The sequence below is a fragment of the Crocodylus porosus genome, unplaced genomic scaffold (genome assembly GCF_001723895.1).
Source record: "Crocodylus porosus isolate Cpor-Errol unplaced genomic scaffold, CroPor_comp1, whole genome shotgun sequence".
Taxonomy (NCBI): Eukaryota; Metazoa; Chordata; order Crocodylia; family Crocodylidae; genus Crocodylus; species Crocodylus porosus.
Window position 1 is genome coordinate 14612595 of NW_017728926.1, and position 11262 is coordinate 14623856.

Genomic DNA, 11262 nt, shown 5'->3' on the forward strand with positions numbered 1-11262 from the left:
GCTCAATGAGCTGTTCTTAGCTCCTGCCCTTGTCTGTAAGTCCAAATGACTTATTTCCATATGCACAAAAACAGCTTTAGATCACGCCTATGCTGGTGTGACGCTAAAGAAACTAAGCCTGAACATTAATGTCTCTATTTACAGGTGAATCTTTCGCAGAAGTTTCCATCCGTATGTTCCAGCAGGATAAATCCATCTGTTAGAACAGCTCCCTGTCTATACAGAAATAGCCTCTGGTCACAGCTGGATTGTATGCACCTGCTGCTGTGGATCGTATTGGTGCCGCACATCGGGCAGGGGGCTAAGAAAGCAGGAGTGACAGGGTGTAAAATAAGAGAGTGGATCCCACTGAGAGGATTTCTGCAACTCTCCGAAGGGTTATTTTGGTCAGTGCTGCATTCATGCCCATACATTATAGATGGGATGTGCCCCACTCACTTTCAGTGGATTAAATCTTAATTGGATGCCTCTTAGTGTTTGGAAAGAAAAACAGAAATCCTATTTTTCCAGGGTTTTTTATGACATCAAGTAAAACAGGGAGACACATCCATCAGCCCCTTGGCAGCTGCTGCTCCTGATTTTTTTCTCTTTCTCCCAGCACAGATATGGAAATGAAGCAATAATAGAGAAACACACGTACGTGGCCCTGATACTAATTTGTCTCCGACAAGCGGTTGTGTAAAATCATGCAGTTAAGCGAAGCATCTTTATCTGATGTCTCCAGCGTTTCCCAAAGCACACAGATTATGTTGCAGGGATGTGATTGGTCATGTCCCATTTCGGACGGGGGGAGGGGTTAAAAAATGGGGCGAGAAAGTCAGCTGGCAAAATCCTGCATATTTCCACAGACTTTGGTGCCACGGAGCTGACCGGTCGATACCTAGTCCTCCGGGGAGAAAGATTGGGATGGCTTCACCTGTGAGTACCTTGCTGGGCTGTTACTGCTTTGGTAAATGGGGGGATTTAAAGCTGCATCTGTGACAGTCAAATTGGTGTGTATAATCTGGGGTAATTTCCAATACAAATAGCATGCATTCCCCAGATTAGGTGAAAGCTATTCGCCCAGTCTGTAAAAGTGAATGTCCCTGGATTAGTCTTGCTAACAGGATCCCCCCCCTCCCCTTTCCTGTTATACTAAAAGGAAGAAAAATCAGCATTTGCTTGAAGGTGCACAAGCCAAGCTCCTCGCACTGACCCCGGCTTTGAATCATCGCCTCTGTCAGGCAAAAATAGTCTGCTTCAGGCTAAGATTTTTTTTTTTAAATGTTAAATTGCATTAACCTTTTTTCGCTACATCAAAAGAAAGGTTCAATTTGCTTCCCCGAGCTGTGAGGTGCCAGGCAGAGCTGGTACTTGGCTTCCATGGATACCTGGAGGAGATGTCTGGCAGGGCTGCAGACCGCGGACTTGCTCCTCCTAGAGAGAGGGAAGGCTGTGCTGGGGGTGGGAAGCTGTTCCCTGGTCTTGTCCTAGTGAAAATGCTTGTGGCAGAGGTGCTGGGGTTTGGTCTGGTGCAGTCAGACAGTTCATTTCCCCCCCCCGAGCAGACACAGGCATCTCCTGTGAAGGTTGTTTGCTTCAGTGCCATCACTGACCCCCTTCCTGCGGGGGCCAAAGCATCTGAGGGAGGAGGTCAAGAGTGATGTTTCCATGTCGATTTTCCTCCTTCAAGCCAGAACGGCCGTCCTTGTCATCCCCTCCATCCTGGCTCCTTGCACTGAAATCCTCCTCCTTGCTGGCATGACTCCCATTCCATGTATCCTTGCCCCTAATCAGCCCAGCACGTGCTGTTGTGCTGCCTGGGCCCTGCTTGCCTGCCTGCTGCTGGGCCGCCTTCAGGCAGGGCTGAAGCTTCTCTTGCAGTGCCTGAGCAGGTCCAGGCATTCACATGGAGAGATGGTCACTAGGAGCATCGGGGCTGCAGAGAGAGTGTTTTCATCAGACCTACAGGCAAGGAACCCTGGGAAACCTAGAAGCTCCCTCTTGCAGCTTGTATGCATGAAGCAGAAAGGAAGCGTGAGCCTGTCGGAGCGAGGGAGGAGGATCTTGGGATTCAGGAGAGCTGGTGCAGTCCTTTGCTGTGCCACAGACTTCTTGTGTGGCCTCTGGCAAGTCGCTTCATCTTGGTGCTCCTCGCCCCTCTCTGTACAAGGATTTCTTTCTGCCATGCCTGTTTCAACCAGCAGTGCCTCACTGCAGGCGCTGCTTGGGCAGTGCTTGAAATGTTGGGATCTGACCATGCTTGCATGATCTAGGTGTTACCTTGGACCTAGGGCATCTAGGTGTTACCATAGCAATGGATATAAGTAGTCAGTTTTGAGCAGTCCTTCCTGACCAGTGCTTAGCTCTAAGCCTCCTCTGGGCTGTTCCTCTCTTGTTCCTTTCCACCCCCACCCCCATCCTGCCAGCCCTGTGACAATATGGATCCTTGGACATAGAAGTGATGTTCTCCCCTCATCTGAGAGATGCACAGGGTTCAAATGGCCAATAGCCAGGGCCCCTGTATCACATTAATACAAGTTATTATACAGAGAGTGTAGCAGGGCAGCACTGCCCCAAGGTGATTTAGCATGTGAGTAATGGCAGCCAACTGCAACTTGATCTCCACGGAGAGGGTTGCTCTATCTCAGGGCGTTTGTACACGCCATGAGATGTCCCGTTTATGCGTGGTCGAAGTTAGCGTAGTCACTGAGAGCACACCAGTCCGTATTGGATTTGATCTTCTCATCACCCAGGCAGAGGGGGAATGATACTATCCCTACATGGGAATGAAGGCATTTAGTCCCCCTGAAAGGTGTGTTTGAGCTCTAGCTCCTGATGATAATCCCCCCAGCCGCATCTTTCAGCATCAAAACCCATCTACAAATCTGTCCTTGTGCCAGTGCAGGGAATTGAACAGAGGTCCCCAGCTGGAGTCCGGTGCACTGGACCATCTCTCCCCTGCTGAGAGTAGTGCCCGTGCTCTGCTCCCCCTCCCATATCCTTCATTTGTCAGTGGCCTGGGCCATCTAATGCTATCATGTGTGGATTTTTTCTTGTCCCTCAAACAGTCTGGGTTGAGCTGCATTTCTTTATCAGGGTAACAAACCAATAACTATCTTGTCCCTGCAAGAAGAGATGCCCATGTCATTCATTTGTTCGACGCCTGCATAGGCTGGGGCTTGCATTCCCGACCGGCAGCATGGAGATGGATGAGCTTATGTGCCATCATGCAAATACAGGCTGGTTTCCAAAGCTTTGTGACTACAGGTGAAACTTTGTCTACTAGAAGTGCTGTGATCTGCTCACGGTTACCTGCCAGAGCTGGGATCTTTCTTCCTGTGTGCCTCATTTCCTATGACCCACTCAATTTTGCCGTTTCCATGTTATTTAATCGAATGTGTCACCTGGAGGCCCCAGTAGTAAATCAGCAGCACACACGCACAGAGGCATGGCTTTGCAGCACGTCAGCTGTGCCTGCTTTCTGTCTCTGGGTCAAGTTTCCTGTGATTGCAGTCCCGGCCCAAGGAGAGAGAAACTGAGCAGATACAGACACCAGGCTACAAGCTTCCCTGCATTTGCAATTGACTGCAAAATAATATTTTGCCTCCTGCTCCCTAGGTAGTTGTGGTGCAGACCACGGTGGGCCATTATTGGAGCACGTACAGCGGATCTTGGGATTATATATGCATAACATTCAGTAATGCTTGAGCCTGAAGGGACTCTTGGCCTTGTCTGTGGGTCATGTCATTGAATAGCTTATTGTAAGCCTTGCTGTGTGCACAGATGGATAACAGCCCAAAACGATGCAACAGAAATCACTGGATATCAGGATAAAGACTGGTAATATTTAATTAGCAAGATGTTAGGACCAATTTCAGGAGCTCAATATTGCCATTTTGGATTGGGCAAGCTATGGGTTTGGCCTGGTATTAGACTGGGGAGCACTGGGCAGATGCTTCTGAAAGACTAAATAAAACAGAATCATCCACCACAGAAGAAATGTCCTTCCTGACCCTTGTCAGTTTGAGGTTGGCTTATACTCTGAAGCATGGAGGTTTTACTGAATAATTATAAAGGCTGTAATTGAGCCTGTTCTGATTATTTGTAAAACACTAAATCCTTTTTCAGGACACTACTAAAGTCTCACCCTCAGTGATATATCTAGGCAGTGAACTCCACCTGTTAGGATGAATTGTGTGACGGGGGGGGACAGACCCCCCAGACGGACCACACTTCTGTATTCACGGTGCTTGGCCTCAGGGAGTGCAGTTAGCTCCCCGCTTTCACAAAAACCTGGTTCACACAACACAGAAGGAACCCCCCAACTTTCTGACTCGTAGATCTAAGATAGTAGTGGCAGTAATCATGGGGATAGTCACAGTGTTGGCCATGGCTGGCCCCAAAACCTACAGGGGAAGCCAGAGCAGGGAACCACCAGCTGGAGTTGGCTTCCAGAAGACACCCAAGCTGCAAAGACATTGGAGTTTCTTCACTGCAAGCTCAACATGACATAGCAGCCAGGCTGAAAAGCCTGTCATACTGCACCATTCCCTGAACGCACTGTGCTTTGTGGGCGGCAATCATATGCTTGGAGATTGGATAGTTACTTAATTCTGCACAGGGCAGATTTCAGCATCTTTGCAAACAGCTGTTTGCCTAATCAAATGTAGGATTAGACCAGCCTGAAATCCCACAAGAGTCCCTGGCAGATGAGATCTGCCATCTCAGGGGCTTATCTTAGTGCTTGAACAAATCACCGAAGTGCCCAGAACAGCTGTAGGCAATAGGGGAGGTTTACGTTTGGACCTCAGCAGAGACCTGTTCCATCCATATTTCTCCAAAAGGCCTAGAAAGCTGGGAATGACCATTAACCCCATTTTACTGGGAAGTTGACAGGGAATAACTCAGTTGAGAGTTGACTGGGACATGAGCAGTCAGCCCAAAGGTGCTTTCCCCAGAATGTCCTGACAAATTGGCCTGATCTAGTCCCTAGACAGCCCTGCCTCCCTGCCTGGACCCAGCACTCGGGTGTCTTGATTGCCAGTCGTCCTGCTCCGGTCCCATTTCTCTCCCACCTGTCTCTTGGAACTGTTCGGAAGTGCAGTACAGTCCTGCAAGCAAGCCTGTTCTTGAGCTAAGAGTCCCAGCACGTGTCCACTGCTGGTCTGCCAAGCAGGCCAAGTGCGGTGCCCAGGTGGGGGATCTCAGCTTCTCCGCCAAAGGACTAAAGGGCAAAAAGGACTGACTACAGGGTGTGATGAGCGCTGAAGCCACGCAGAGAACAGCAGGTCACATGTGCTGGGGTGTCCCTGCTTTTCAGAGAGGCATTGCAGGGAAATGCTCTTAGATGATCTCCTTCAGGTTGCTCGGCTTGACTCGCTTCTCAGATTGCTCAGCTGTCCTTCAAAAGCAGCAAAGGTGGGCTCCTGACCGGGCTAGGGGAAAAGTAGTCATGCCTTAATGGGTTTCTGTGGATTGATTTGCTGGACAGTCCTAGGGAGTGGATTGTAAGAAGCCCAGTAGGACCCTGCCTAGCCTGGGTATTGTATTGCAGTACTGCCTTATGGTCTGCTCCAGCTCCAACATCCTCAGGGATGTCTATTGCTCTGGAAACACTTCCTTACCTTCCAAAAGAGTCTTTTGCTGAGGTCAGCTGCCCTGTTCAGGGACCAAGCTTAGTCATGCCACAGACCCACCTGCCAGAAGTACAGCTGGGAAAGCATCAGTAGCGCAGTGTTTGCAGAAACACTGGGAAACCTCCATTGTCTGCAGCAGTAATAGCCTCTTTCAGGGCATATCCACTTTAGGGGGCCTATCTGATGTGATCAAAAGGCTGCCTCTGCACTGGATTAGAGATTACTTCTGATTGTTATATTTGGCAGAGCAATGGGGCTGCCAAGAGTCTAACGGCAAATGGGATGTGGGGGCTGCTCCCTGCTAAGAGGGGGGTAGAGGTTGCTTTTTAATGGAAACCTTTCTGCAGGTGCTTGGAGTTTGGTGCATGTCAGAAAGTTTTGGGAGAGCAGAGAGAGCAGCCTCGCATGTGGTCACTGCGTCACGGGGCTTGTCCCTGCGTGTTGGCTCACTGGTTTCTCCCCTCTGGCACCCTGCCGCCAGCCGCGATCAATACCCGCCGCTGCAGAAGAAGAGGAAAAACTACATTTAGCCAGAGCTGTGTGTGTGTCAAGGTGGGCTCAGCCTAGCCTTGGCTCCTTTCCTCGCAGACTGAGCATGTACAGCAAAGCATTACTATTTCCATTAGCAGATGGTTAGATCAAAATAAGAGGAATCTCATTTACAGGCCCGGTCCATACAGTGGATGGCTTGTTGTGATTTTTCCTGGCTTCTGCTGGAGTCTGGGAGCTTCCCTGTTGGGGAGAAGGCCCACAAACCAGCAGTCTGCTTTGCCAGTTCCTTGACACCCCGACACCTCTTCCCTGGCTGCCGTGGGGCATTGTTAGCAATGCCCGTGTGGACTTCTGCTCTCACAGATTTCCCCAAGCAACTAGCAACTTCGGGGGCCCACCCTGAAACACTGCAGTAGGAGTCCGACTGTCGAGGGCAGGTGCTCAGCACCACCTGGAAACTGGCCGTTTTCACAACTCGTGGTTGCCTTGGGAAATCCCGGGAGCTTTATACTGTCTAATGAATATTGCTGATGCTTTTGGAAAGATGCTCTCAGCTGTTGTCTTGGGGCCTGGAGTCCCAGGGCTGTGCTCAATACCAGGTCATTACTCTGATACCGCATAACTTCAGCTGCCATCCACCGCCATGCTGCCGAGTCAGCACTGGGTTGTAGGACCCTGACTTGCTTGGTGGGACACGAGCAGGACGCTTTGGGCCTGAGGGCAGGAGAGGCCAGGATGTGAGAGGCATTTCCGGAAAGCAGCGTAGTGCTGAGAGCTTCCACTGAGCTAGCGAGGACCAATATGTGACCTCTTTTCTTGCCAAACAGCGTGGCCATACGGAGCTGCACACGGCAGCACCTCGGTGCAGATGGTGCCTTTGGGGGGCCTTGGCAGTGGACCGTGGCCTGAGGTTCTCGCTGCGCAGCATGAACGGGGATGAGGGAGCAAAGGGAAAGAGGAAGAGCTGCCAGCTAGCAATTTTGGTTGCTAGATCTGGGGGTCTCTGGGAACCAGCGGCATGCAAGCAGGGCCAGCTTTTGAAAGCCAATCTTTGCAACAGCCACCAGGCAGCCCGTGTGTCTGGCCAACTTCTGCTCGCAGGCGCTGGCAGAGCTGCTCTGGTGAGGGAGCTCTGATGTCAGCAGCCAGGAGAGCTCGGGGATCGACAAGACGAGAGCTATGTGCACACTGTCCTTTGCAGTGATGGCAGGCTGGGAAAGTGAGCCCCAGCGAGCCAACTGCTGCTGCCTAGGTGTGGTAGGCTCTCCCATGGCAGCCCAGCTCCTGGAGTTGCTCCAGGTTGGGCAGTGGGTGCCGGGCACTGCTCTGCTGGGGGATGTCCTCAGCTTCCAGGGTCTGCGTCCACTCTAGGCTGTTGATGCTAATGAGGAGCGCTAGCCTGGAGAGCAGTGAGGAGCTCAGGCCAAAGCAAGAGCTGAGCAAAGAGGCACCTCTGGGCAGGGCAGGATAGTAAGGGAGGTGCACTGGAGGAATGCATTCACCCTCCTCCACCTGTTTGCCATGTCAAGGCTAAAATGGCACCCTTACAGCCAGGGGCAGGATTTGTCCTACTGGATCTAACTATTGTTCATCCCTTCCCTGTTATTAGCTGCACCTGGCAGCTTCAGGGATGGGGTGGAGGGGGCTCCCCAGTCCTCCTGTTCAGCTGTGCAGGGATGCAAGCGGGTCTGATTTCCTCCCCTCACCCTGCAGCAATCTGCTTGCACTTTGTCTCCCTTGGGCTTCAGCTCTGCACGTAGCTCAGCGTTTCTCAACGCTGCGGACTCAGCCCAAAAGTGAGTCACAAGAATATATAAAGGGGTCGCAAACAAACTTTAAAAATGGATTCTCCAGTAAAGGAGAACAATGTGGGGAACCATGGCTTCTCCCTCGCTGGCTGTCAGAGTTTCAGCCTGCAAGGGGCTGCCTGGGACCCTCCATGCTCCACACACCCCCTGTCCCATACACTGCGGGGCTGAGGGTCAGGAATGAGGGGCACTGGGTCAGGACTTGCCATCAATGTTTGCAAATGGGTCCTGGCACAAAAATGCTTCAGAACCACTGGTGTAGCTGACCTCCACCATTCCCAGCCCAGGCTCCATGTGGCAGCTGCCAAAGCTGTTCCCTTTCACTTGCTTTTGTAACCCACATCATTGGGAAAGGTGGTTTCAGCTGCATCTCCTGCTCTTGCTGCCAACCTGCTGTTTCATTTTCCTGGTGACACTAACCCAAGTCCTGCCGGGCTTTGATTAAGAATATAGGGGCCCGGCTTTGCTGGGAGTAGCCTAGGCCTCTCTCATGCTAAACTGTCCTTTGTTGCATGGCCGAGCATCCGAGATTTGCTTTGCAGGCTGGACAAGGGACGGCTTTGATTGACAAACCGCTGCAGCCTGACTTCCAAAGTGACACACTGCCAACTTCTCCAAAGTGACTGGCTGCAGGGCACTGCTGTTTGGTTTCACCCAGGTCCAAGCAACTCATCCATGCCAGGACTCTTTCTTAACAAGGACTTTAATCTCCCTAAAAGCGTAATTACGGCTCTGAGAAAACTGCTGTGGCTGCATTCTTCCTTAGCGGCTGCCAAGTCATGTTGGCACCTCCGGGAGTCTGAAAATAACCTGCGTTTTCATTGCGGGGGGTGGAGAATAAAAATCAATACAACTGACCTTGAGCTAAGAATGGGCTTTGATCATTTGATGATAGAGTCTCTATCCCTTCCCTTTATTTTTAATTTAATCAGCAGTCGGATTGCTGGCCAGATCCCACAGGCGGTTACAGAAATCGCTGTGCTGCTACCAGGGGCGCTGCTTTGCTTTGGGTGAGTTTGTAACTCAGTCATGGGGACCAAGAGCAGAGCCGTTGGCTCAGAGGTGGGCGGGTGCTGCTCATCCTTCCCCACCGGCGTTGGCTCGAGGTTGGAGATGGATGCACCTGGGCTGGACTCGAGCCTTTTTCGACGCTTCCTTTGTGCTGCCGAGTCGGCTCCCCCAGGGGTTGCAGGGAGCACGGTAGGCCTCCGGTGCACAAAGCATCCATGCCAGGAGGACCCTACATCCTCCCACGCCAGCACGTGAGAGCACGACTCATCGAGTCGAGGAATGCAATCTGTACCAGGTGACTGGCTGCGGCCAATCACAGCTAGGCGTGCCAGGTCGATGCTCTATTCCAGGGTATGAAATCATTGCCATAAACTCTTTTCATGGGATCCTTGGAGGAGGGAAGGGTGAGAGCACGGTTTCAAATAGGGTGAAGTTCACCCTTCGCACGAGGGCAAGTATGAGATGTGTGTGCCACTTCTGAGGGCTTAAATCAGTGTTTCACAAACTTTTATACCTGGGGCACGTTTGTTTTTCGGGATTAAAATTGGCAGCACGTTTCACATAGAGGGTCCATGGGCCAGATCCAGTCTGTGGGCCCCATCCTTGATGGGCAGAGGCTGGGCTGGGTGGGGCGCCATCCAACCCGTTTTTCATGTCACACTTCCACCGCTCTTGTGGCACACCCTTTAGGAATCATTGGCAATTATTTTGGACGGAGGGCCACTTACTGAGTTTTGGCACGCCATCGAGGGCTGCATGACAGGCAGCCAGGGGCAGATAAATATTAATTTTCTTAATTTTTTAGGGACCCCGCGGGCTGGATAGAATGGCCTGGCAAGCCTCATCCAGCTCACAGGCCTCATTTTGTGCACCCCTGGCTTAAACAGTGCTGAGACCTTACACTGTCCCCCAACACAGGGATGAACACAGCAAAGAACAATTTTTGCAGCTATTCAGTTGGTCTAATAAAAGGCATCACATCTACCCAAAGAACCTTGTCAGCTGGGGAAATGGCCTTCTTCTCCCCAAATCATCAGGAGCAGGGAAAAAGAGAGGATTTGTTGTCATGGAAGTCACAGCTCCCCAGGGAAAGTGTTGAGACAGATGGCTGCGATCTCCATGCTGACTCTGGTTTTATCACAGTATCATGACACCAAAAGCCTCAGCTCCAGGAGTCCTGTGATCAGGAGAGACTCTCACCTTTGACCTTTTTAAAGCAGTACATGTTTAGCCTCATGGGTACCAAGGAAAACTGGAGCTTCTGGCCCAAACCAGAGAAAGGGGCATGGAAGATGACTTAATCCAACTACTGGCTCAGGAACATCCCTGTCTAAACCACTGCAGACAAATATTTGTCTAACCTGGACTTAAAGACCTCCAATGATGAGATACCTCTCTAGGTATTGGCACTAGCAAGAAATCAGAAAGTAAATTATTAACAGTATTATTTAATAATATGTATTATTGTTATTGGGGGGAACCTACTCCATGGTTTTTGAACCCTCGGCGTCAACTATATGATCTTTGCTCCAGTAACCCACCCTTTGCTCCAGTTGCAGTCCCTTTTCCTTCTGTCCACATTCCTCTTCCCGACAGATGTGACTACTGAATCCCTGCACATTACCTGTGCTCAGGCTGGGACGCGTCAGTGGGCAGCAAAGCATGGCTTTGCTTCAGCTTCTTTTGGCCGGCTCTGCAGTTCGTCTCCTGTGCTGTGGGGAGAGTGGGAGCTTCAGCGCCAGTCAAAACGTTACGTGTTTACCGTGTTCTGGGTTATTTCTGTGCATCTTACCCTTAAGTTTGCAAAGCGCACATGACGCTATTTTGTGAACTCAGGCAGCAAGAAAAGAGCTGTACCTCTGCATTGCACTCAAGCCGTTGAGCAGCCCTCATGCTAGCCAGGGTTATTTTTAGAGGATTTGGGCATGTGCAGTGCCAGAATAGAAATATCATTATCACAGTGCAGCTTCTTCAGAGCATCATAAATAAGGAACCAGCTTGCTGGCAATATAGGCAGAAAAAGAGACGTATTGGAAACATAGCCAGCCACCCATCTGTGCACTCACCATCCTTCACTACTTGGCTTTTATCTGGAAAGACAAACCAACTGTGTTTCCCCGAGGTAGTAAGATGCAGCCTTATCTCTGCTGACTCATTGGAGCAGGGGAGGCTGCTAATTAGGTGCAAAAAATAAATGAGGGAGGTGCTTTTTGGAAGGAGTTAGGAACAAAGTCAAGCATAGCCTTGAGAAGGAAGCCAAGTCCTGAGCTGAAGTTTGTTCATTCATTTGTATTCAAGGGAAAAGGGAGTGAGTTTGGCCTCCAAAAGGGTGG

The 11262-nt window shown here is 50.8% G+C and overlaps 1 long non-coding RNA gene across 1 annotated transcript in view; it reads left to right on the forward strand.

The window, feature by feature from the left end:
- Window positions 1-767: 767 nt before the first annotated feature.
- Window positions 768-11262, forward strand: part of LOC109314401 — a 20417-nt gene continuing 9922 nt past the window's right edge. Inside the window, exon 1 of the long non-coding RNA XR_002102280.1 lies at window positions 768-918. This is a non-coding gene — a long non-coding RNA (uncharacterized LOC109314401). The remainder of the gene's footprint in view (window positions 919-11262) is intronic.